At 39.7% G+C, this 26603-nt stretch overlaps 1 protein-coding gene and 1 long non-coding RNA gene across 3 annotated transcripts in view; one reads left to right on the top strand and one right to left on the bottom strand.

Moving 5' to 3' along the window:
- Positions 1–26603, bottom strand: part of SPOCK3 (SPARC (osteonectin), cwcv and kazal like domains proteoglycan 3) — a 450312-nt gene that overhangs the window by 401688 nt on the left and 22021 nt on the right. The gene's annotated exons all lie outside the window — the stretch shown is intronic.
- On the top strand, positions 7380–15447 carry LOC309664267. Its single transcript, XR_014265708.1, has 2 exons — positions 7380–12226; positions 12266–15447. It is a non-coding gene; the product is annotated as an uncharacterized lncRNA (long non-coding RNA).

Here is a 26603-nt window from a genome sequence, read left to right as displayed (position 1 = left end):
TAGGGTCCAGAAAAACCACACCCACCCACGATTCAGTAACAGGTATGCACACTGAGCTACACTCCATCACAGGTATTTCACCAGAGTTAACTCCTTCAAGCCCAAAACCTAGAAAATAGACCCTTACAGATCAGAGAAACGAGGCTCAGCTTTGCGGAACCAACACAGAACCAGGATGACACACCAGCCCGACTGACTCAGCCAGCATATCACAACCTTAGACACTGGAAAATAAAACAGCTGTCACCAGATTTCATCTCAGGAAGAGAACAATCCCATTTGAAAAAATACCTCGAAAAATGTCTTCATTTGCGAGCCAAGAGAAATCGTTATTTTAGTTTTTCTAGGGAAGAAACTAAGATCTATTGTTGACTCCCCTTTAACATGGAACATGTGGCAATTTGGTGTTGAAGGGGGAGCAGAGGTGAGCCTGACACTTATTCAGCAGAACGGGAAGGAGAGGTTATTTTAAAAACAGGGATGTCTGCTATTCATCTTGAACTGCTTGCATCATAACCCCCAGCCCCTCCCTACGCCCACCAGCCTGGGGGAAGGGGATTCCACCTCCAGGTGAGGAATTTAGATGAATTCCGTGGGAAGCGGAAACTGCACTTGACAGGGATGAGGACAACGTCAGGATATTGGAAATCCACAGGAATCTGAGGAGTTTCTCAAGGCTCTGGAGTGTCATCAGGTCAAGAAGTGTGAGGGCAGTGGGGACACTCAGACAGTAAGGGAGTGGATGAGCCTGGCTGAAGAGCAGGTCAGCACTGGTTTTTTATGGAAACATCCCCGTACTTGGTGAGGTGCCTCCCCTGCACCCCTCGCCCAGCCCCTTCCTCCTCATCTGCCAGGAAGTGGCCCTAAGTCTCCCCAGCTCGGCCTGGCCGGGACTCAAGCCTCCCCTCGGAAGCACCACCTACTGGGTGGGTTCCGTGCCCACGAATAATCCAGCTCATTGGGGAAACTCATTATTCAGCGAAGTCACACCTTATGAGGAGAAACAGGGAAAACTGGGATGGATCGAGACGCTCGTATTTCAGCTAAAACCAGGGTGTGGAGGGCATCCTCCCCAGTAACAGCCCCCCCTTCACAAAAACTGGAACTTGGGTCCTGACAGCATGCTGGTAGGAAAAGTCCAAGTGGTGATGAAAGGAAAACCTACATACAAATAACTACCACTGAGATCAGGGGTGGAGGGGGGAGATCACTTCTCTTAAAACAGGGTTTTATCCCTATTTAACTTTTTTAAGAAAAATCCCTTTTGGAGGGCAGACAGCAGAAGCAAGAAGAACTACAATCCTGCAGCCTGTGGAACAAGAACCACATTCACAGAAAGATAGACAAGATGAAAAGGCAGAGGGCTAAGTACGAGGTGAAAGAACAAGATAAAACCCCAGAAAAACAACTAAATGAAGTGGAGATAGGCAACCTTCCAGAAAAAGAATTCAGAATAATGATAGTGAAGATGATCCAGGACCTCGGAAAAAGAATGGAGGCAAAGATCGAGAAGATGCAAGAAATGTTTAACAAAGACCTAGAAGAATTAAAGAGCAAACAAACAGAGATGAACAATACAATAACTGAAGTGAAAACTACACTAGAAGGAATCAATAGCAGAATAACTGAGGCAGAAGAACGGATAAGTGACTTGGAAGACAGGAGGGTGGAATTCACGGCTGCGGAACAGAATAAATAAAAAAGAATGAAAAGAAATGAAGACAGCCTAAGAGACCTCTGGGACATTAAACGCAACAACATTCGCATTATAGGGGTCCCAGAAGAACAGAGAGAGAAAGGACCAGAGAAAATATTTGAAGAGATTATAGCCGAAAACTTCTGTTAACATGGGAAAGGAAATAGCCACCCAAGTCCAGGAAGCACAGCGAATCCCATACAGGATAAACCCAAGGAGAAACATGCCAAGAAACACAGTAATCAAACTAGCAAAAATTAAAGACAAAGAAAAATTACTGAAAGCAGCAAGGGAAAAACGATAAATAAAATACAAAGGAACTCCCATAAGGTTAACAGCTGATTTCTCAGCAGAAACTCTACAAGCCAGAATGGAGTGGCATGATATACTTAAAGTGATGAAAGGGAAGAACCTACAACCAAGATTACTCTACCCGGAAAGGATCTCATTCAGATTCAACAGAAAAATCAAAAGCTTTACAGACAAGCAAAAGCTAGGAGAATTCAGCACCACCAAACCAGCTCTACAACAAATGCTAAAGGAACTTCTCTAAGTGGGAAACACAAGAGAAGAAAAACAACTACAAAAACAAACCCAAAACAATTAAGAAAATGGTCATAGGAACATACATATCGATAATTACCATAAACGTGAATGGATTAAATGCTCCAACCAAAAGACACAGGCTCACTGAATGGATACAAAAACAAGACCCATATATATGCTGCCTACAAGAGACCTACTTCAGACCTAGGGACACATACAGACTGAAAGTGAGGGGATGGAAAAAGATATTCCACGCAAAAGGAAATCAAAAGAAAGCTGGAGTAGCAATACTCATATCAGATAAAAGAGACTTTAAAATAAAGAATGTTACAAGAGACAAGGAAGGACACTACATAATGATCAAGGGATCAATCCAAGAAGAAGATATAACAATTATAAATATATATGCACCCAACATAGGAGCACCTCAATACATAAGGCAACTGCTAACAGCTCTAAAAGAGGAAATCGACAGTAACACAATAATAGTGGTGGACTTTAACACCTCACTTACACCAATGGACAGACCATCCAAAATGAAAATAAATAAGGAAACAGAAGCTTTAAATGACACAATAGACCAGATAGATTTAATTGATATTTATTGGACATTCCATCCAAAAACAGCAGATTACACTTTCTTCTCAACTGCGCACAGAACATTCCCCAGGATAGATCACATCTTGGGTCACAAATCAAGCCTCAGTAAATTTAAGAAACTTGAAATGATATCAAGCATCTTTTCTGACCACAGCGCTACGAGATTAGAAATAAATTACAGGGGGGCTTCCCTGGTGGCACAGTGGTTGAGAATCTGCCTGCCAATGCAGGGGACACGGGTTTGAGCCCTGGTCTGGGAAGATCCCACATGCCACGGAGCAACTAGGCCCGTGAGCCACAATTGCTGAGCCTGCGCGTCTGGAGCCTGTGCTCCACAACAAGAGAGGCCGTGATAGTGAGAGGCCCACGCACCACGATGAAGAGTGGCCCCCACTTGCCACAACTACAGGAAGCCCTCGCAGAGAAAAGAAGACCCAACACAGCCATAAATAAATAAATAAATAAATAAAAAGAAATCAGTTAAAGGGAAAAAAACGTTTAAAACACAAACACATGGAGGCTAAACAATACGTTACTAAATAACCAAGAGATCACTGAAGAAATCCAAGAGGAAATCAAAAACTACCTAGAGACAAATGACAATGAAAACACGACGATCCAAAACCTATGGGATGCAGCAAAAGCAGTTCTAAGAGGGAAGTTTATAGCAATACAAGCCTACCTCAAGAAACAAGAAAAATCTCAAATAAACAATCTAACATTACACCTGAAGGAATTAGAGGAAGAAGAACAAACAGAACCCAAAGTTAGCAGAAGGAAAGAAATCATAAAGATCAGAGCAGAAAAAAATGAAATAGAAACAAAGAAAACAATAGCAAAGATCAACAGAACTAAAAGCTGGTTCTTTGAGAAGATAAACAAAATTGATAAAGCATTAGCCAGACTCATCAAGAAAAAGAGGGAGAGGACTCAAATCAATAAAATTAGAAATGAAAAAGGAGAAGTTACAACAGACACCACAGAAATACGAAGCATTCTAAGAGACTACTACAACCAACTCTATGCCAATAAAATGGACAAGCTGGAAGAAATGGACAAATTCTTAGAAAGCTGTAACCTTCCAAGACTGAACCAGGAAGAAATAGAAAATATGAACAGACCAATCACAAGTAATGAAATTGAAACTGTGATTAAAAATCTTCCAACAAACAAAAGTCCAGGACCAGATGGCTTCACAGGTGAATTCTATCAAACATTTAGAGAAGAGCTAACACCTATCCTTCTCAAACTCTTCCAAAAAATTGCAGAGGAAGGAACACTCCCAGACTCATTCTATGAGGCCACCATCACCCTGATACCAAAACCAGACAAAGATACTACAAAAAAAGAAAATTGCAGACCAATATCACTGATGAATATAGATGCAAAAATCCTCAACAAAATACTAGCAAACAGAATCCAACAACGCATTAAAAGGAACATAAACCATGATCAAGTGGGATTTATCTCAGGGATGCAAGGATTCTTCAATATATGCAAATCAATCAATGTGATACACCATATTAACAAATTGAAGAATAAAAATCATATGATCATCTCAATAGATGCAGAAAAAGCTTCTAACCAAATTCAAAACCCATTTATGATAAAAACTCTCCAGAAAGTGGGCATAGAGGGAACCTACCTCAACATAATAAAGGCAATATGTAACAAACCCACCACAAACATCATTCTCAATGGTGAAAAACTGAAAGCATTTCCTCTAAGATCAGGAACAAGACAAGGATGTCCACTCTCACCACTATTATTCAACATAGTTTTGGAAGTCCTAGCCACGGCAATCAGAGAAGAAAAAGAAATAAAAGGAACAAAAATTGGAAAAGAAGTAAAACTGTCACTGTTTGCAGATGACACGATACTATACATAGAGAATCCTAGAGACTACCAGAAAACTATTAGAGCTAATCAATGAATTTGGTAAAGTAGCAGGACACAAAATTAATGCACAGAAATCACTTGCATTCCTATACACTAATGATGAAAAATCTGAAAGAGAAATTAAGGAAACACTCCCATTTACCACTGCAACAAAAAGAATAAAATACCTAGGAATAAACCTACCTAAGGAGACAAAAGACCTGTATGAAGAAAACTATAAGACACTGATGAAAGAAATTAAAGATGATACCAACAGATGGAGAGATATACCATGTTCTTGGATTGGAAGAATCAATATTGTGAAAATGACTATACTACCCAAAGCAATCTACAGATTCAATGCAATCCTTATCAAATTACCAATGGCATTTTGTACGGAACTAGAACAAAAAATCTTAACATTTGTATGGAGACACAAAAGACCCCGAATAGCCAAAGCAGTCTTGAGGGAAAAAAACAGAGCTGGAGGAATCAGACTCCCTGACTTCAGACTATACTACAAAGCTACAGTAATCAAGACAATATGGTACTGGCACAAAAACAGAAACATAGATCAGTAGAACAAGATAGAAAGCCCAGAGATAAACCCACGCACCTATGGTCAACAAATCTATGACAAAGGAGGCAAGGATATACAATGGAGAAAAGACAGCCTCTTCAATAAGTGGTGCTGGAAAACTGGACAGCTACATGTAAAAGAATGAAATTAGAACACTCTCTAACACCATACACAAAAATAAACTCAAAATGGATTAGAGACCTAAATGTAAGACCGGACACTATAAAACTCTTAGAGGAAAACATAGGAAGAACACTCTTTGACATAAATCACAGCAAGATCTTTTTTGATCCACCTCCTAGAGTAATGGAAATAAAAACAAAAATAAATAAATGGAACCTAATGAAACTCAAAAGCTTTTTCACAGCAAAGGAAACTACAAACAAGACGAAAAGACAACCCTCAGAATGGGAGAAAATATTTGCAAATGAATCAACGGACAAAGGATTAATCTCCAAAATCTATAAACAGCTCATGCAGCTCAATATTAAAAAAACAAACAACCCAATCCAAAAATGGGCAGAAGACCTAAATAGACATTTCTCCAAAGAAGACATACAGATGGCCAAGAAGCACATGAAAAGATGCTCAACATTACTAATTATTAGAGAAATGCAGATCAAAACTACAATGAGGTACCGCCTCACACCAGTTAGAATGGGCGTCATCAGAAAATCTACAAACAACAAATACTGGAGAGGGTGTGGAGAAAAGGGAACCTTCTTGCACTGTTGGTGGGAATGTAAATTGATACAGCCACTATGGAGAACGGTATGAAGGTTCCTTAAAAAACTAAAAATAGAATTACGATACGACCCAGCAATCCCACTACTGGGCATGTACCCAGAGAAAACCATAATTCACACAGACACATGCACCCCAATGTTCACTGCAGCACTATTTACAACAGCCAGGTCATGGAAGTAACCTAAATGCCCATCGACAGACAAATGGATAAAGAAGGTGTGGTACACATATACAATGGAATATTACTCAGCCATAAAAAAGAATGTAATTGGGTCATTTGTAGAGACGTGGATGCATGTAGAGTCTGTCATACAGAGTGAAGTAATTCAGAAAGTGAAAAACAAATATCGTACATTAACGCATATATGTGGAACCTAGAAAATGGTACAGATGAACAGGTTTGCAGGGCAGAAATTGAGACGCAAAAGTAGAGAAAAAAACGTATGGACACCAAGGGGGGAAAGCCGTGGGGGGGTGGTGGTGGTGGTGTGATGAATTGGGCGATTGGGATTGACATGTATACACTGATGTGTATAAAATGGATGACTAATAACAACCTGCTGCATAAAAAAATAAATTAAATTTAAAAAAAAATTTTTTTTTAAAAAGAAAAATGCCTTTTATTTTTAAATAAAAATGAAAATGTTATGTGTTTTCTTTCCCTCCCTTTTCTCCCAGATTCTGACACCCACACACCCTGACAAACTGCTGTGCTGACTAGGGCAAGGAGCAGTGGACACTGTTTACCATTTCCAAACCACGTACGCACTTCCTCAAAAATGACACATACCTCATGCCCTCCTGTTTGTTCAGATTTACTTTACAACAGCGCTCTAACAATATAAAAATATGTGGTACTGATATTGGACGAGGACAAAGAGGGGAGAATAACTGAGATTCCCACAGCAGGTAGAGCTTCTCTTTAAGAGAAACCTTCAGTAAAACAAACATTGCACGAAACAACTAATTATAAAATGTTAGGCCTGGATATTACAACTAAACTTATGTTCATATGGAAACATGAAATGCAAAACTAAAATAATTATGTAAAACACAAAAAACTCAAATGTTGCTTTTAGGTTTAAAAATATATATTCCAGGGCTTCCCTGGTGGCGCAGTGTTTAAGAATCCGCCTGCCAATGCGGGGGACATGGGTTCGAGCCCTGGTCTGGGAAGATCCCACATGCCGCAGAGCAACTGGGCCCGTGAGCCACAATTGCTGAGCCTGCGCGTCTGGAGCCTGTGCTCCACAACAAGAGAGGCCGCGATAGTGAAAGGCCCGCGCACCGCGATGAAGAGTGGCGCACCGCGATGAAGAGTGGCCCCCCGCTTGCCGCAACTGAAGAAAGCCCTCGCACAGAAACAGGGACCCAACACAGCCAAAATAAAATAAATAAATAAATAAATTTATTTTAAAAAATATATATATATATTCCAACTTTATATTTTTGGTTTCATCAATAGTTGTGTGTATTTAAAACAAACCTCCATTCAAGACAGGAGTCCACTTGTAGGATATAAAATATACAATTTACAAAATAGGTCAAGAAATGATAACTGTATATTAACTTGACATTGATTAAGAAAAAAAAATTAACAAGTCACAGAGACCACCTCATTCCCGATGGCCTCACCTTCCTCCAGGATGTCCTGCTCCAACTCCCTCTCCACCTTCTGTGTCTCACGGGCACAAAGCTCAGCCACTTCCCTCTAGAAACAACGTCAGGTTCCCACCCAACAATTCACCAGGTGGCCTCCCTCCTTTCCCTCTTTCCCCCTTTTTATCAGTAAGCATTGACCTCAGACGCTCTTTCCTAAACACCTTCCTCACATCACCTCCCCAGTCACAAACCTAACATGCTCTCTGCTTTCTCCATAATCTAACACCTAAACATGCCATTTTAAAAAATGTATTTATTTTTGGGGCCACACCATGTGGCTTGTGGGATCTTAGTTCCCCAATCAGGGATCGAACCCGTGCCCCCTGCAGTGGGAGCGCAGAGTCTTAACCACTGGACCGCCAGGGAAGTCCCCATTTTTTTCACTTACACTTTTTTATAGTCTACTTTCCATTGCAGCCAAAGCTGAGTCTCTGTGTCCCAGAATATTTAATTGTATTTAAAACCCCTGAAGTTACTTTATTCTAATGTCTCAAGTGTATTAGGTTTATTCCCAAATTGCCTTAACATCCCCCAGAAGCCAGCACAGAGGTGAGTAAGAACGTACTCAACGCAACTCATGCTTATTTGCTGACTTATAATCCCAATGTCTTCCAGAATTTCCACACTTTCTATTTACGTTTTAGAACAAGAAAACTGAATATTCATCATGCAAACAAACAGTTAAGTCAAGTTTCTGTTCACCAGGTTTGAGTTGGCTGGTCTAGTCAGCCAAGTGGATGTCCCTAAATGTTCACCATTTCTACTTGGACATCTAGGATGCTGGGTTATGTTATGACGTTTTAAAAAGTTTCCAAGAAAGAAATGTTTTCTCAACTCTTCTCACAAGGATGAAAACACTTACTGTATAGGTTTTTCAGAATATTCAATAATTCCCCAAGAATCCTAGATAACTTTCATTTCTCCTAAAAGAAAACCAGGATTCTTGGTGCCAAAGGAGTTCTGATAGGAGATCTACCTGTTCATCTGTTTGCCTCACTAACAGGAGTAGTGAGGAAACAGCACATGCTGGCAGTCGAATATGCCTGAATTCAAATAGAAGCTCTGTCCATAACTTCCTGGTGATTCTAGGTGGCAAATTTAACTAACACGGGACTAAATCAAGAATTTGCACTAAAGGAAAAAAGATGATTTCTGTAACTATTTTAAAATAATAATTCATGTATGTTTGTGATTTTCCCTCAAGCAATCCTATATAAAACTATTCAGAAATACAGAAATACATAACTGAATTGAATATAATGTGATTAAAAATATTCTGGTATTCATGTAGGTAATTAATGGTATCAGAAAGCCTCATGGTAAAGTTCACAAAGCAGCATTATATACAACTCACACCCACTTTTACTGATTCATCATTTGATGAAAAGGGATGCACATTTCTGAAATTCTTGATCAGAAGATAATATATATGGAAATGGAAGTTCATAATCAAGAGATTTTAAAAGAAAATTTAATATAATAGCATATACAGTGTTTTACCATCTAAGAAAAATATTAAAGAATGCATAAAAAGATTAGTCATTGCATTGTTTGTAATAAAAAAAAAGACTGGAAAAAACCTCTTATGAGCAGCTATATTTCATTGATTAAAGAACTTATGGTCTAACCATACCATGGAATACTTTGCAGCCATAATAAGGAAGGAGGTACAGAAAAGACAGAGGTCAAGGGGGGACTTTCATGCATGCCACCAATTCACCACAGAAATGGAGAAGTAAGTTACAAATCTACCCAAAGGACAGGATTGTGTATAACTTTATAAATTCACTGATTTCAGTGTCATGGATCTAGGGATACACTCAGAGCTATTAAAAAGGACAAAACAGGTATTATTAACACCCACAAAATGTACACTGCAATTTAAACATATATATATATATATTTTTTGGCTGCGTTGGGTCTTTGTTGCTGTGCACAGGCTTTCTCTAGTTGCAGCGAGCGGGGGCTACTCTTCATTGTGGTGCGTGGGCTTCTCATTGCGGTGGCTTCTCTTGTTGCGAAGCACGGACTCTAGGTGCACCGGCTTCAGCAGTTGTAGCACGCAGACTCAGTAGTTGTGGCACACGGGCTTAGTTGCTTCATGTCATGTCGGATCTTCCCGGACCAGTACTCAAACCCGTGTTCCCTGCATAGGCAGGTGGATTCTTAACCACTGCGCCACCAGGGAAGTCCCTAAACTTATGTACTTTAATTCACGATGTGTGAAATCAGAGGCTATTATTTATAATGTAAGTGAAACATAAGGAGAGTGAAAATAAACCATTGGAATTCAAGGATGAGAAATCTATACTTCACTAATTTTCAATTTCTGTATAAATACTTGAAAAGTAAATCTCCTTAAAACTATTTGAAGGTTGTTCTCTAATGTATTAATGGCTTTTTATCAGAAAAAAAAGAAACATTAAACCAAAGTGGCAAGACATTTTTATGTCATTTAAATAATGTTAAAATAATTAAGAAACAGGATGTAGACCTAGAGATTGTCATAGAGTGCAGTAAGTCAGAAACAGAAAAACAGATATCGTATAATATCACTTATACGTGCAAAAATGGTACAGATGATCTTATCTGCAAAGCAGAAATAGAGACACAGATGTAGAGCACAAACTTACGGTTACCAAGCGGGGAAGGGGGAGTGGGATGAATTGGGAGATTGGGATTGATATATACAGTATCGATACTATGTATAACATAGATAACTAATGAGAACCTACTGTATAGCACAGGGAACTCTACTTGATGCCCTGTGGTGACCTAAATGGGAAGGAAATCCAAAAAAGAGGGGATATATATATACGTATAACTGATTCACTTTGCTGTACAGCAGAAACTAACAGAACACGGTAAAGCAACTATACTCCAGTAAAAATTTAAAAAGAAAAAAAAAAAAGAAACAGGATAAACTTAAGCTTTCGTCACAAATTAGCTATTTCCATTCCTAAATTCACCGAGTGTACATGTCATGTTTCAACGGCAGGCTTGAAAAATAAGCGCGGTCAGTGAGGTGGGCTTCCACACGGCCTTTGCAAGGAAGCACCCCGCTCCTTACAGAGGGCACCCCTCTCCCTCAGTGTGCCACGTCCCTCCCCGACCCGCTTCCCACCTGCAGGAGGGCTCCTGGAGACCCTCCCACTCCCCACAGCTGCTGGGCTGGCCTGTCTCTATCAGGGTCACCTCCTCCATTCATTTATGTTTGCTCATCTTACTTCATATTATACATTTTTAAAATCTATGTGCACGGCTTTTCTTAGTTCCCTCCAATATACCTGGGATCAGATCATGAATACTGATAGCCAATGACAGAAATACGGGTCTAGAAAAACATATTTTGCTCTTGAAAATAAGAGAGTCAAAACGGAGCTAAGCGGAGATCCAGCTGGTCTTATTAATTCAATCATAAATCCCTCTTTGTTACTTAGCATTAAAAACAGTAACAAAAAAACAGATTTCTGTGGCGATCCCTGCTGTAATGCCCAGAGACCAACCAGAGCGCCTGGAATGGCTTGTAATCCTGCTGGGTGATGCCCCGTCCAGCAAACTGGTTATAAACATTTTTGGAGAAAAACATGAACTCACACCTGGCTGAACCCACCGCTTCTTTAGAAAAGTGAGGATTCATGGAAGTTCCTAAGCAAATGGGTCTCCCCCGTCTCTAAAATGACCAGGTTTCTGAATAGATGAGGGAGTACTAAAATCTGCACCGAGTTGATACGCTCACAGAATACAGCATCTGCTATTAGGGCCCTGCCCACCATATCTGCATATGACATATGACAATAATTAGGAAAGACCGTAGTTGTGCTGGTTTGTATCTGCGTTTTCCCTCCTTCCCCTTTGAATTCTCTTTTAGATTTCCTATGAATCCAGGCTCTGACCCTCACAGACCAATCCCACCCCTCACTTCTTCTCCCAGCTCAGTCTCCAAGGACCCCGGTTTAAATCTGACCACGGGGATCTCAGCCCCTCAGGGGCAGTTGCGGGACAACCACACACTTAGGTGACAAAATCAAAATCAATGAGTGGCTCTCATCAAGTAAACTGGAGTAAAAGTAGTAGATTTCAATCCTATGTAATCAGGCATATAGAATATAGTCCTAAAACTTGCGCCTTAACTTAAGAAGTCCCAGGAAACCTATTACGTAGTAGCTAAAATCACCCTTCCTTCTTATGGAAAAGATCTCACAATTCACCTTGTGTTGCCCATAGGTCTATTTTTGAATACACAAAATAGTCACTAACGGTACAGAATCCTCAGGAAAACAAGTCAGAAAAGTTAAAACTGCATTCAGGTTACCGGAGGGCAGCGTGAGATGGATTGTTGCCTGAAATTTCAAATACATCAAGTCACAGAAATCACTGTTAAGTCTAAAAGATGTCGAAGAAGCAGACGAGTTACGACCCGCCCCCTCCGGCCCCGTGCTGCGCGTCCTGTGCGCATGTGCAGCGGGAGCCGCCCTGCCCAGGTGCCTCTTCTGGAGGCAGGCGTGACTCCCCAGGTGAGGCAGCGACTCCCCACGTGACGCGTGACTCCCCAGGTGAGGCGCGACTCCCCAGGTGAGGCGTGTGGGCTGGTGACAGCGCACAGGTGAGTCCCCCACGGCCACCGCCACGGCCACACCCCATCCCTGGGGCCGCTCCCCAGTTCCTCACACAGCTTCACCCCAGGTCAGCTCCCCTCTGCCCAGCCTGCTTCCTTCACTCCGCAGGTGTCCCCCCAAAACCTCCTGCTCTCAAATCCCAGGGTCTGTTTCCGGGGAACACAACCTATTACAGTTTTCATGAAATTTAAAAAAATAATAACTTTAAATCCCAGTACAAATAACCATGGTTACCACAGGCAGTATTTCTTCTTCTCTGTACTTACTGTATAATCTATTCTAAACCTTGAATATTTTTATAACTTTAAAGAGAAATAATCTTTTTTGAAAAATATTAATAATGGAAACAATGACTGTATAATTACAAAAAATGCAAAAAAAAATCCATGCATAGTCTACAATCTACAGAAGGTATACGTTTAACAGTGAATGTTTATCTTGGAAAACGTAAGATATAATAAACACCTTCACATATCTGTGTGATGATCATCTGGACAAGGAAGTATATTTTTATGTTTCTCCAGAAGGCAAACTCAGCACCCACACGTGGAATTCGTCCATTTGTATATTAGTTAAATACAATGAAGCATTTTCCGATAATCACTGCCTGTCTGATAATTCAGAATGCAAAGGAGCAAGCATCAAGGGGATTCATCTACTTGATGGACTGAAATCCTGCTTGCCGTGGATGATCAGCTTAGAAACTTCTATGTACTCAAAGAAATACCATGTTATCTACTCCTTCCCTAAAACAGGAGTCAACAAATCTCATCAGTTTCAGCGAGAAGCAGGTACAATGCAACCAGGATATACTCTTTCCGATGTTTAAGGAGGTCACGTGCCATTTCATTAACAACTGAATCCGTAGGTTGATATTACAAACTGCAAAATACAGCAGGTGTTGCTATACTGAGAAGGCCGTGGACAGCATCAGTCACCAGAGACACCCCAGAGCACCTCAACACGTATCCTTCTCGTACATTCCATACGTAAGCACTTTTCTGCAATAACAAACATATAACATTACAGCCGGTAACAGCTCCAAACAGAAGTCTTCAGAGAAGGAGCAGATACCGAGGAACAAGAGAAGTCCTGGGAAGCAGACCTTGCAGAGGGGTCCAGGCCACCGCCAGGTCCACGACCCGGGAGCAGAGAAAACAGCTTAGGTGCCGCTGAGTTCGAAGCCGCGTCTCATCAGATGTAACAGATAGAAATGACTTGTTTTACAGAGAGCAAAGGTACCTGCCACTTCTAACCGACAGAGAATAAACCCTGCCCTCTTGCACAGCCCTTTGCAAGGCTGCACAAGGATGGACCCGCTACAAGTGCACGACTTCACTGTAGCTCTCCCTGCACAGCCTACCGAGGCTTCGTATCAAACACTGAGACGTGTGCGCTGAATGAAACTTCCTCTCTGGATATTGGCAGTTTCTCCTGGGGGCCACGGAGAGAGAAGCTGGGAAGGGGGAGGAAAGGGTGAAGGGGAGACTTGGGAAGAAGAAGAGAACAAGGCGTCCAGGAGAGCAAGTACTGAATAAAAATGTGCTCCTCTAAGAATTAAGAACGAATATAGAGGCTCGAAAACCAAAACGATACTGCATGTGTGATCTTTCCTAACCATAGTAACAAATACGGTATCTGTACACTGTTAGAGCATCTTCACGGATTAAAAGTTGTCTCCTGATAGTGACGACAACATCTTTCTTGGTCATTTAATGAACAATGTATGATAAACAACTTGCATCCAAAAAGTCTATATATGGGAGTTTTGAGAAGAAAAGAAATAGGAAGACTGATCACAAAACCTCTCCTATTTTCCTTCATGTATCTGATGGAAATTGAAGTCCAATTTAAATTGGAGTTAAACTGAAGTCCAAAACCATTAATGGAACACAACAGCTCAAGATGAATGCCTGCCTCGTTTTGCAAGAGTAATACTATCTAATTAGTAGACATATTTGTATAAGTTCAGGTAATGAATAGAATATAAAAATGGTTTCTTGCATAAATATGCATATTAAAAGTACACTTTCTAAATTGCAACAGAAGGACTCACATTTACTTTCCCTCCTGCAGTCACTACTAACGTGGGACTATTTCACCCATTTTGGAAACTAAAGGCAAACACTTCACCCGGTAGTCATGTGACATACTCAAAGTCAGGCATACAGTAGGAGAAGGAGGTTTAACCTACAACAGCTTCTAATGATCCAACTGAAGTGTCCTGCAGACACGCCAGAGAACACCCCACTCCTGCAAAGATTCCGGGGTGACTTCTCGGTTCCATATAGCGCGATCATAAACTCGTAAGGGTGTATTTGCTTTTCTTCAACTTTATGAACTTTACTTAATGTAATGGCCAGAATTTATTAATCTCTTGGTCAACTCAATATACTCTGGCTTCCAAAAATAAATACAACTTTATTAAATCACAGAGAAGTAAATGTTATTTCATAACTTTATGACCGTTACTAGAACCGGCTCACTGGCCTAACTGGAAAAGTCATATAAACTTTCTTCTTAGACGCCATATCCTGACTGCGCACCATGTAAGTTTCATCCAACTGTGTTTCCAACTGTGCAGTTTTATACCACTAGCAACTGCAATTATCTACTGTAAGCAAATAGCAATTCTGACTGATAGAATACTTATGTCATAGTTTTGTTTCACTTTCAACTAGCAAATATAGATACGGATGTAGAAAGAAAAAAATACACTGTGCACATGACATTTTACACAAAGCCCAAAAAAGATAGATTCCTGAAAGTGACCACTGTAATCAGTTGGCCGGTAACGTAAAAGCACACTTGATACACAGAAGATTTTTTCCAACCAATGCACGGGGGATGTTAGGGCACACCACATAAATCCAACTGCTGACACCACAAACCAGTTCACATGCTCTGTCATTTGCCCTGGGATCAGCTCTGTAACTCACTCTCTTCAACTTTGTAAACTTGTCTTACACAGCAAAGTTCCCATATCAACTGTGAAAGGGACACTCCCCATGAACTAAGGCTCTCTTTACACTTTCGGTGAATAACTATCCCTGAAAGAGTCTTACAAGTATTTAATGCAGGAAAACCAGAAAGATTGCCTTTTTTGTCCCATTTAAACATTTTTAGCTCAAAACCAGAGCTCAGCAGTACTAAGATATAGATGAAGAGAAAGAGCAAACCACTTGGCCTACATGTGACCATTTTTTAGTATTATGATTTTTTTCTCTCCTTTAAACACACCTTTGAGAGTTTTAAGATTCTTGTATTTGGTCTTTTCCTCTATAAAATATTGTAAAATAACGATTTTGTTATATCAATATTACTATCAATGCTTACATAATTAAAAGAAAAAATATGGACAACAAGGAATGTCTCCTTCTACAAGTTTCATAGTTTTGTGCTTTTACATTTGGGTCTGTGATCCATTTTGAGCTAACTTTTGTATAAAGTATGGTGAGTAGGCTGAGTTCATAGTTTTGAATATGGATGTCCAATTGTCCTAGCACCATTATTTTAAATTGATTTACATTATTTTCCAAAATGAGTAAAATTTAATTCTAATACAGATTACTTTTAATTTTAGAAAATTTGGAAAATGCAGGAGAGTAAAGAGGAAATACTGTTACTTATAATATCAGCACCCAAAGAATTACCACCGATTATATTTTGATCTTTTTCCTACCTGTTTTTTAAATGCCTTTATAAGCATAAGTTAAATAATATGTATTATTACTATAAGATAATGTGTTTATTTGAGAAAATTTTTAAATTATAGGGAAAAGCACAAAGAAGTTAAAATTACATCCTTGAAATAAAAATATGACTATTCCTAATGTGAAAAAATTATAAAATATTTAACCAGATTAAATAGTGATTTCACAGAAACGTTTTTCAAGTATTACAGATTTTTCATATTTTGTTTTTACTATTATACATGAAACTATATACTGGTAGTTATTTACTACTAAGATTTAGGAATAGCATTACTACAATGACACAAGGCCATAAAGAATTTTTATTCATTCAAAATCCAATGTTAAAGAACCATAACACTTCCTACTTTCTACTAAAACTGCCACATGCGTTTTCTAGAGGAATGTTTTTGAAATAAATAAGTAAACATCTTATCCACAATTTTTTTAAATTACATAACCTAACTGTGGCAAATACTCTTGGACGCCATCCAAGCAGACTTTCCCAAATATCTTTTCTGATAGAGCGCATTTTCACAATAAAGGTGCTAAAAATAACAATACTAATATCCCTGCAAGCAAGGCAAAAACCTGTGACTCAATATTAGTCACTGAAGCCTGAGGGAAATCGGCCTGGGAGATTATAGAAAATGTTTTCCTGTCTGATGGAGAGAGAGAGAGGGAGAGAGGGAGAGAGGGAGAGAGGGAGAGAGGGAGAGAGGGAGAGGGAAGAAAGAAAAGGCAGAAGAGAAAAGATGGAAGAGAAAGAAAGAGAGAAAAGAGAAAGCAATAGAAACTGCTCTTCCTGCATTTGGACATGGCTTTCTGAGAATGCCATGCCTGGAGCTGCACGTGACCACGGTCACCAGCCACCTTGTGACCATGGAGACAATTATTCATACTGTGAATAATTATCAGTGGCAATCTTGCTGAGGATGTGGAATGAAAATGTAGAAAAAATGTGGAGTCCTTGATAAATTTCTGAGACTTAAAATAAAACCAGTTCTGTCACAGCTCTACTTATGTGAGGTAAGAAATATTCTTATATTTTAACCTACTTATAGCTTTTTTTTTTTAACGCACCCCACCGATTATGGGATCTTAGTTCCCTGACCGGGGATTGAACCCAGGCCCTCGGAAGTGAAAGCACAGAGTCCTAACCACTGGACTGCCAGGGAATTCTCTAAGCTACTTATAGTTGAATTCTGATACCTGCAGTTGAAAGTATCATAAATGATACATTAATATTTAAGACAAGCAATGTTTATGTAAACTTTCTAAAATAAATGTATTCTAATATTTCTGTTAGACAAGAGGCTAGTTTCCCCATAATATCCATTCTCCCCTTGTTAGTAATAGAACCTCCAATTTTAGATGTAGAAACAGCTAAAGACTGTTTCCCAACCTCTCTGCAGTCTGTGAACTCATGCCCCTAAGTCCTGGCCAAACAGATAAGACTGGAATTGTCATGTACAGTTTCCCAGGTTGAACCCTAGAAAGCGCAGGTCCTGCCCCTCTTCCTAGAGGCTGGATGAAGGTGTGATGGCAGGGCTAGGGCAGCTACCGTGAAGGACGTGGCAGAAACTCCTCTGGGAGGAGGTGAGAACCAAGAAAGGAGTGTGGGTTCTGCCCCCTGACTTCCTTCAGCTGCTACACCCAGGAGGAATAATCTTCTAAGTTTGTAAGTCACTGTTCTGTCTTTTTTTTTTTAACTGCGGCTTAGCCTTTACCTTAATGAAAACAATTCCTAAACAGAAAAAAAGGCGCTTTTTTTGCAGCTTAAGTTCGTTTAAGTATTTTAGAAAAAGTTTTTATTTTCCACCTGTTTAAGCAACTACCTGTCAGAAGTTTCATTACAAACCTGTAATTCTAGAAAGTATTGCTAAAGAAGTATGTTTACATAGGTTGCAGATACAGGTTGAACCCTTACATCATGAAGAGAAAATAATATTTGTATCTGCAAACAAATTTAATGAATAATTTTTATTAAATAACAGCTGGTTTCAAATATATAAACATTACATAAAAGAATCAAATTATTGTGTTGTTTATAAATCCATCAAGGGGAATGTCACTTTCCTGAACAAATGCAGATGTCTGCTCCGGTAACTAATGAGTCTTGAGGAAAAATAAGTATTTCCAGGGCAATGTGAGTTTTAGTCTAATGAACAAGTTGTGTGGCTGAAAATTATCAAAACTAAAGACTAAGAGGCCAGCTGTCCATCTGAAAATTCTCCATGGAGTTTGTCTCCAGGTTGGAATAAAATTACATGAGAATACACAGGTAATAAACCTTGACAGATTCGATTTACTCTTTAGGTATGTATTATTATTTGTTTATGATCTCTGACAGTAAACTGGGACTATTACTTTGACAAAAAAATTAAGACTTGATCATAGAGATATATGAACATTCAAGTACTAGCACTTTTGGAATCAGAGAATTATGATTGTATTTTAGAAATATATTAATGCAATATTATATATAGTAATACGATACTATATTACCTGGCTTTCTAATAAAAAGATGTAAAGTTAATATAAGAAAATAATATTAGAATAATAATTATTTTAATTACTATACCATCCATGTATTTGGTGTAAAATTATTTTTTTATAATTTTGAATATGAACCTTTAAATACTTTAATCAGTGGTGAGCATAACATAAAATCATGTTGCGTACTCAGTTATCACCTACAAACCCACTGTAGTCCTGTTTACAATATTCACTGTAATATGCCATTTTAAAAAATTGTGAAGCATTTTAGACATTTCCTGAGCAACGGTAAATATATATGTAAATCTACTTCAATAAATTAATACACAATTATCAGTTTAGGATCACTCATTTTTTGAACTCTATAATAAACATTAAATTCCAGATTGCCTCTGCTCTCCAGCAAAGTCTGAGCCATGCTGCTTTCATTTAGTTTATGATCAAGGAAAGCAAGTCCATTTTCCCTTAGGGCCAAGGAGCCCTGGTTTGTAAGTGTCTTTCCAAACTTTGCTGGGGTTTTCAGTCTCTTACCCTCTGCTCCTCTGACTTGAATGCCGCCCTATCCTCAATCCCTGACACCTTATCTCAGCACTCAGACCCCAGGAACCTCCTCTACAAGACATTTCCAGACCGAAGCCATGAAGGCAGAGCCCTTACACACCTGTCTGAATCACCACTGCCGAGTACAGCAGGACACGTGGTGAGGGGACACACGGAAGTTTACTGAACAATGAGTGGAATTAAAATGGTATAGCAGCAGAGGTGATGTTTTCAACCACTTGCTTTTGCTACTATATTTATAGCTGGCCTTCTTTATGAGCAGGAATAACAGGAAACGTGGGTGCTTTATTTCGGAGCTATTATTTCTCTCCAAATTGTTAGAGACTCAAGTCACTTACTTTTAGGAAAATTCAGTCTAGTTTGGGAAGCCAGTGGAGAACTGTGACCAAGAACGTGGGCTTCAGGTCAAGCAGGCGCCTCTGAGACCTCCCAGCTAAGTTAACCTGGGACAACTACCTTAAATTCTCAACTTCATTCTCCAAATTTAACTGGAATTTATATTTTCTTCTTTGTATCTTCTTATACCTTTCTGAAATAAGCACATTTTTGGAATTGGGAACAGATGTACTACTTGATGGTAGTTAAGTGAATTACATTCAATTTAGATTTTCGTTTAAATAGTAGATCTTATTGAAAATATGAGAAAATATTTCTACAAATTTAGCATGATTTCAGCTATTATAATGAATAGTGATCATTTTATGAGTACTTCGCCAGGAATATTTCTTTCCTATAGCACTTACAAGTAATAAGAATCTAAAATAGCATCCTAAAAAGAAAACATATTAAATCTTTAAACATTAAATACAACAGCCTACACATCATCAAACACTACATGCGCTAGTTAATAATCATTTTTTTGTGTTCTGCATATGAATCACTAGCAGTTAAATTTCTCCTTTGACATTTCAATACATAAAAAGCACAGGAAGGGACTTCCCTGGTGGTGCAGTGGTTACGAGTCCGCCTGCCAATGCAGGGGACACGGGTTCGAACCCTGGTCCAGGAAGATCCCACATGCTGCGGGGCAACTAAGCCCGTGCACCACAACTACTGAGCCTGCGCTCTAGAGCCCACGTGCCACAACTACTGAGCCCACGTGCCACAACTACTGAAGCCTGTGCGCCTAGAGCCTGTGCTCTGCAACAAGAGAAGCCACTGCAGTGAGAAGTCCACGCACCACAACGAAGAGTAGCCCCCGCTCGCTGCAACTAGAGAAAGCCCATGCGCAGCAACAAAGACCCAATGCAGCCAAAAACGAAATAAATTAAATTTAAAAAAACAAAAAAACACGGGAAGCAGGAAAGTGTCAGATTCAGATTCCTTTCTCCTTTGTTGTAAAACCACCACAACTACTCCAGTCACAGCTGAAGCCAGAAGGTCACCAGCAGTTTGGTTCCGAGGAGCCAGGAGAGATCGGGTACCGCAGGGAACACCATGTTACCAGCCCAGGCACGAGGGCTGGACCACACACCCGGGGACGCCCCCGCCCTAGAGAAGTACATTTGTTTCCCAAGCAGTGAGTATTTGAAAATATTCTTTTCTGTTGCAACAATGATTGATTCATGAAGCTTAATCTGGGTTTTGATGGTTGAGTTGAGTTTGTCTTTTGTACCAGAATGGAATGCAAAAGGTATGTACATTTTAAAGAAAAATGCTATTTTCAAAGAAGCGATGCAAACATTGAAAAGTATTGCAATCTGGCCTAGTATGGAAATTCAGCTGTTTGCTGGGTTTGGAGACTAGGAGGGAAACTTTTAGGTCTTTATAAGTCCTCATGTTCAATACATCCGCATTCGTCTTAGGGATTTCTATATGTCCAGTTTGGGATACAAAATTCTATCAGTGCTCATTCCCACTTCAAAAGGAACACTATGAAATGCAGAAGAATTCACCAGCCATTACACGAAAGAGGCCGCGTGACCTGCGATGCAGCATGTGCTCAGAACACCAGCAACCACAGACACACAAACAACATTTTTAAAATAAAGTTAGGGCTTCCCTGGTGGCGCAGTGGTTGAGAATCTGCCTGCCAATGCAGGGGACACGGGTTCGAGCCCTGGTCTGGGAAGATCCCACATGCCGCGGAGCATCTGGGCCCGTGAGCCACAACTACTGAGCCTGTGCATCTGGAGCCTGTGCTCCGCAACAAGAGAGGCCACGATAGTGAGAGGCCCGCGCACCGCGATGAAGAGTGGCCCCCGCTTGCCGCAACTGGAGAAAGCCCTCGCACAGAAACGAAGACCCAACACAGCCAAAAATAAATAAATAAATTTATTTATTTATTTTAAAAAAGTTAAAGGGACTTCCCTGGCGGTTCAGTGGTTAGGACTCTGCGCTTCCACTGCAGGGGGCACAGGTTCGATCCCTGGTCGGGGAACTAAGATCCCACATGCCACGCGGTGCGGCCAAAAAAAAAAAAAAAAGTTAAAAATTTTCTATTTTTTATTTTCCTGAAAGAATCAAATCAAAGTAGACAACATGGGGGGAAAAGGCAGACCTTCACTGAAATGCCTCTCACTTTTATTCTGAATGACGTGCGGGGAAGGGAAAGAGGCCCTTCGGGGATTAGCATCTGCAACGGTTTACTCTGACCCTGGGGACGTCCGCCAACATCAGTCGGGCCGCAGATGCAGAGCGGGAACTGTAGGCGCCCTCCCTCCACAGTCTCTAAGGACAATCTGTTTAGCAGGTTTTAGAAGCACAGCTAATTCTAGCCCCGCCACTTGTCAGTATCATCTCCAAGGACTCCCTGTCATTCTCTCTGTCGAGCCACACTTAACCCCTCATGGATATGACACCTCCAAACCTCGGTGCCTGCAGACGCCTGCCAGGTAGGCTTTCTCCCACCTGCCCACCTGCCCAAACCCTCCTCAGCCACCAGAATCCAGAGTATGGACCCCATGAGGCCACACTGAGTCACCTCCCTAAGAGGCACTCATGTGTCTGCATGAAACTCATCTTATTCTCTTGTCATGGCACATCCCAAGATCCTTCAATCCGTCAATCTCTTCAACTCTTCCAAGGATTCTTTCGGGAGGCGATGGCCCATCTTGGATGCAGGGCTAAAAGTGGCACACGTAATTATTTTAAAACAAAGCAGCCTTTCCTCGTTTTGATATATTTTTAGTCTCAATGATATAAAGTTTATATCAAAAAAATTAATGCGTATATTTAGAAAAGAGAAACTTAGATTGCTAAATGGATGAAGAATGTTTGTTTTTGAAATGATATCATCCTTTAGCAATTTATTATTTTCCAAAGTGTTTTCACGTGCATTTGATCGTTTGCTATTTATAACAATCATCTGATTTTCTGAAAGAGCAAATACTGCTCTCGTTTTACAAGCTAAGTAACCACCTCTTGCAGATGTTCTGTGATTAGCTCTAGAGCACATAGGTAAGTGCAAAATGCTCTCAATCTATAAATATTTTTCTCTTAATATCTGATACTACTTCTGTCATTGAATAGATACCTGTAATTTACTGGAAAATGCCAGGTCCTACATATTTCAGACAACATGCTTTATCTAGACATGGCTCAGTTGTTGAACAATGAATGATTTTTTTAAATTAATTAATTAATTAATTATTTTTTAATTTTTGGCTGCGTTGAGTCTTCATTGCTGCGCATGGGCTTTCTCTAGTTGCAGCGAGCAGGGCTACTCTTCGTTGCGGTGTGCGGGCTTCTCATTGCGGTGGCTTCTCTTGTTGCAGAGCACAGGCTCTAGTCACATGAGCTTCAGTAGTTGTGGCATGCCGGTTCAGTAGTTGTGGCCCATGGGCTTAGCTGCTCCACGGCATGTGGGATCTTCCTGGACCAGGGCTCGAACCCGTGTCCCCTGCGTTGGCAGGCGGATTCTTAACCACTGCGCCACCAGGGAAGCCAGAATGATTTTTTTTTAAGTTCAACTTAAATTGTAAATTTAAATAATGAAATAATGATGACTAACACATATCATGTATTTAACATACGCCCACGTGAACTAAGAACCTCACACCTATGAACACCTCACCGTCCAACACAACCCTGTGCAGTAGGAGCCGAAGCACGTGGGCAGAAGAGGACCTGCCAAGGTCACTGAGCAGGAAGTGGAGCCCTGGGTTCAGACTCAGGGGGTCTGGCTGCAGGACGAGGGTCATCCCACAATGACGCGTTACAGCAGCAAGACCCGACCTCTCAGCACCCAACAGCGGGACTGTGTTACATTAAACCAAACCACGGCATCTCCACGATGTTTACGGACTGTAATAAGGCCCCTGCTGTCACTTGAATGGAAGCATTTCCTCACTTTTCTCTGGTTGAATGCATTCAGCCCAGCAGTCAATCGATCAATAGCATCAGGGTTTGATTTTCCTAAGATATTAATAATACACAACTTGAGAACTTTCAGAAACAGGTGCCTAGAACTCTAGGAAGCTCTGAATAAACTCATTTGTGTTTGATCAGTGTCTCAAAAAACAAGACACAGTAGAACTGCTTTTCTTTTTAAATCATTTCATATTTTTTCTAAGACTTTACAAAAATGTTTTTTCTTACATACACTATTATTTGTAGCCCAAGAACCACACCAGCTCTCCTTCATAACGCCCCACAAGAAGGGGGACAGGACACTTTTGATGCGGTTCATCGCTTCACTTAAAAGGGATAATGATCTTGGGAAATGAGAACTGTTTTTCCTGGATGAGAGAGCAAATTTCAAACTACCTTTCTCCAAATAAAATGGAAATATTTGTCCACATAATCTAATGAGCCCTTTGCTAATATTGTCTTAGATTATGTCAAAAACCAAGATATGCACTGTGGTTTTTGACTTCTTTAAATGGGCTTTTAATGGACCATTAAATACTAACAGGCAACTCACTACAGTTAATGAAATTAGCTTTGTATACAGTTTAGTTTCTTTTTTTTTTGTATTAATGCTTTTTATTATTACTGACCATATTAGAGCCACTGACATGTCCAAAATCATATTAAAATGAAGACACATCAGGTTGCTCCTACATGAAGCTCAAATTTTAATATCATATAGTTCCTCTTTCTTTAAATCGTATTAAGACTGTTCCTACCTGCCTAATTATTGAATAAGTTTTTAGAAACAAAACAAAACAAAAAAAAACATTGTCATATTAAACCTACACACAGACTAAAAAATTCATTTCAGTTTCAGGAATGACTTTTTAAAAGTTATAAAATATGCATATTTGAATGTAATAAATATGGTACTTTTTATTTTAACAACAGACAACAGCTTACTTGTAACCAAAGGTGTTAGGCATTTTTCCTGTTAGGCTGTGCATGTCACCATATAAAACAGAGACTTCACCGTCTTGTTACATGACTCCTTACCAAGTTTTTCAAGCTACTACACACTAAACAAGATAAACACCCTGATTGTAGCATCGTAAGACATGATTTTCCCACTTTTTAAAAAACCCTCTGAGCACTACTTTCTATTTATCTAGTCGCTCAGTATGGACGCTACGCCTGTATCTCGGGGCTGCTGTTACAGACAACACACAACAAAAGCAGCTTCACCCCATGCTTTTCTGCTCCTGGGTGCTGTTCTCTGAGTTACCCTCAGTTTGAGTCTTCAACGAAGCTGCTGTTTTGTCTTTTTGACTATTTTTTTAAAGATTTATGCTTTTACCTCTCAACTATGGACAAAGATCTGCATTCAAGAAAAACTGACTATTTTAACCTAAATCGTATTTTCCTCTATTCCTATTGCTTCAATAAGAGCAAAAGTTATTTCTGTACCATAAACCATTTCAGGGAAATCAGGGAATCAGGAACCAAGGGTCACGTTTCTTCAGCCAGATCACAGTATAGACCAGAGACCTCATGCGATCCAAAATCCACTGAAAATCATTTCAAAATTGACACAACACAGTTTTTTCAGCTTGCTTATGTAACGTCACTAGAAGTCCTGTCGTGTAGGGAGCTAGAAACCTTTTAACAAGGTCAAGTATTTTAGAAAATTGCAGTAATGTTTGCATTTTTTTTTTTTCAAGGCATATGGCAAAATACGAAGCAAATGAAACGCAGTGTATTCGTCTACGTGAATTTAGGAACGACCTTACCATGTGTGGTTTGGCTACGGTCCCACCTGCGGTGAGAAGAAGAATGCTGGGGTGTGGTCTCCCCCTGAGCAGCTCCAGACCCACCACCTGGGCCTGGAACACCAGGTTTGCATCCGCGGCCGGTGCCAGACTGTGCTCGGGGGTGACGCAGAAAGTGGCAAAGCTGTTCCTACGGCTCTCGGTTCCCCGTAGGGAAACAGGTCTGCCCTCCTCCTGTAACCACTTGAAACAAACAGCCACTGATGTGTGAGAATGCGGTACTTATTTTACTCTTGGCTTAAAATGAACTGTTTACAGGTGCGATTTCTTCCTGTGTCTTTGCCAAGGCAGGTGTCGTTCTGTGTCATGTGAAGTCACGGGGGGTGCAGAGGAAAAGGAGGATCACCTGTAGGATTCCACAATAACCCTGGGTGAGAATACACAGCCGACTCATTTATAGCTTTTCTAACCATTAGTGGCATGGCTGCATCAATTAACAGTATAATAATAGAATAGTGAACCCCTACCTTTAGCCTTACCTGTCATCAATTTATTTAATCAATTTTAAGGGCATTTTATGGGAAAATGAGCAGTCATTGGGTGTTTGCATAAAGGAAAAAAAAGTACCTAACTAAAACGTTCACTTTTCTATAGTTTTGCCATCATGTCTGCTATCTGTAAAATGGTACCAAAATCTAACCTCTTTTATGACTAATCTTTTCTGGACAGTACTTAAATCGCAAACTTTTTAATTTGCTGCTTCTTTTCTGATTTGAATTTGATTATTTTTATGTAACAAAATTACATTAAATAGCATTTGAAGTGACTATATATATAATTATAGACATATAATATACAACAATTACAGATATACAATAATTTATTTAAAAGTTGTAATCATTTTTAAATCTTTTCTGCTGTACATGAATAACTGATTTAAGTATTTATTTTTAAAGTTGTTAAACTGCATTAATAACCTTTAAAAAATCATGTTCTAAGTAATAATGTAAAACAAACTGTCCCCCAAATTTAGAAAACTTAAATATTTAGCAAGAAAATTTTTATTTAATTGTCATTTTTTCACTAATATCAGCTGCTATTTAGTGTTAACCAAGAAACTGGAGGTCTAGTTTGAAACACAAACACTATTGCCAGAACTGTTTATTTAAATATAAAGAGGGACTTCCCTGGTGGTTAGGACACTGAGCTTCCAATGCAGGGGGCGTGAGTTCAATCCCTGGTTGGGGAACTAAGATCTCGCATGCCATGCAGCGGGGCAAGAAAAATAAATAAATAAAATAAAACAAAACAAAATAAAATGAAAAATGAATGAATGAATGAATGAATAAATAAATAAAATAAAAATAGAGGAGAAAATAGGAATCTCCTTTCCACTGTGATCTGTCTCAGTAACAATCTGATGGCAGAGGTCATGCAGAAGATGTGACTGCCAGCTGATCG

Source organism: Balaenoptera physalus, assembly GCF_965194825.1.
Source record: "Balaenoptera physalus genome assembly, chromosome: 7".
Lineage (NCBI taxonomy): Eukaryota > Metazoa > Chordata > Mammalia > Artiodactyla > Balaenopteridae > Balaenoptera > Balaenoptera physalus.
The sequence above is the reverse complement of the archived record's forward strand: the minus strand, read 5'-3'. Positions and strand labels throughout refer to the sequence as shown.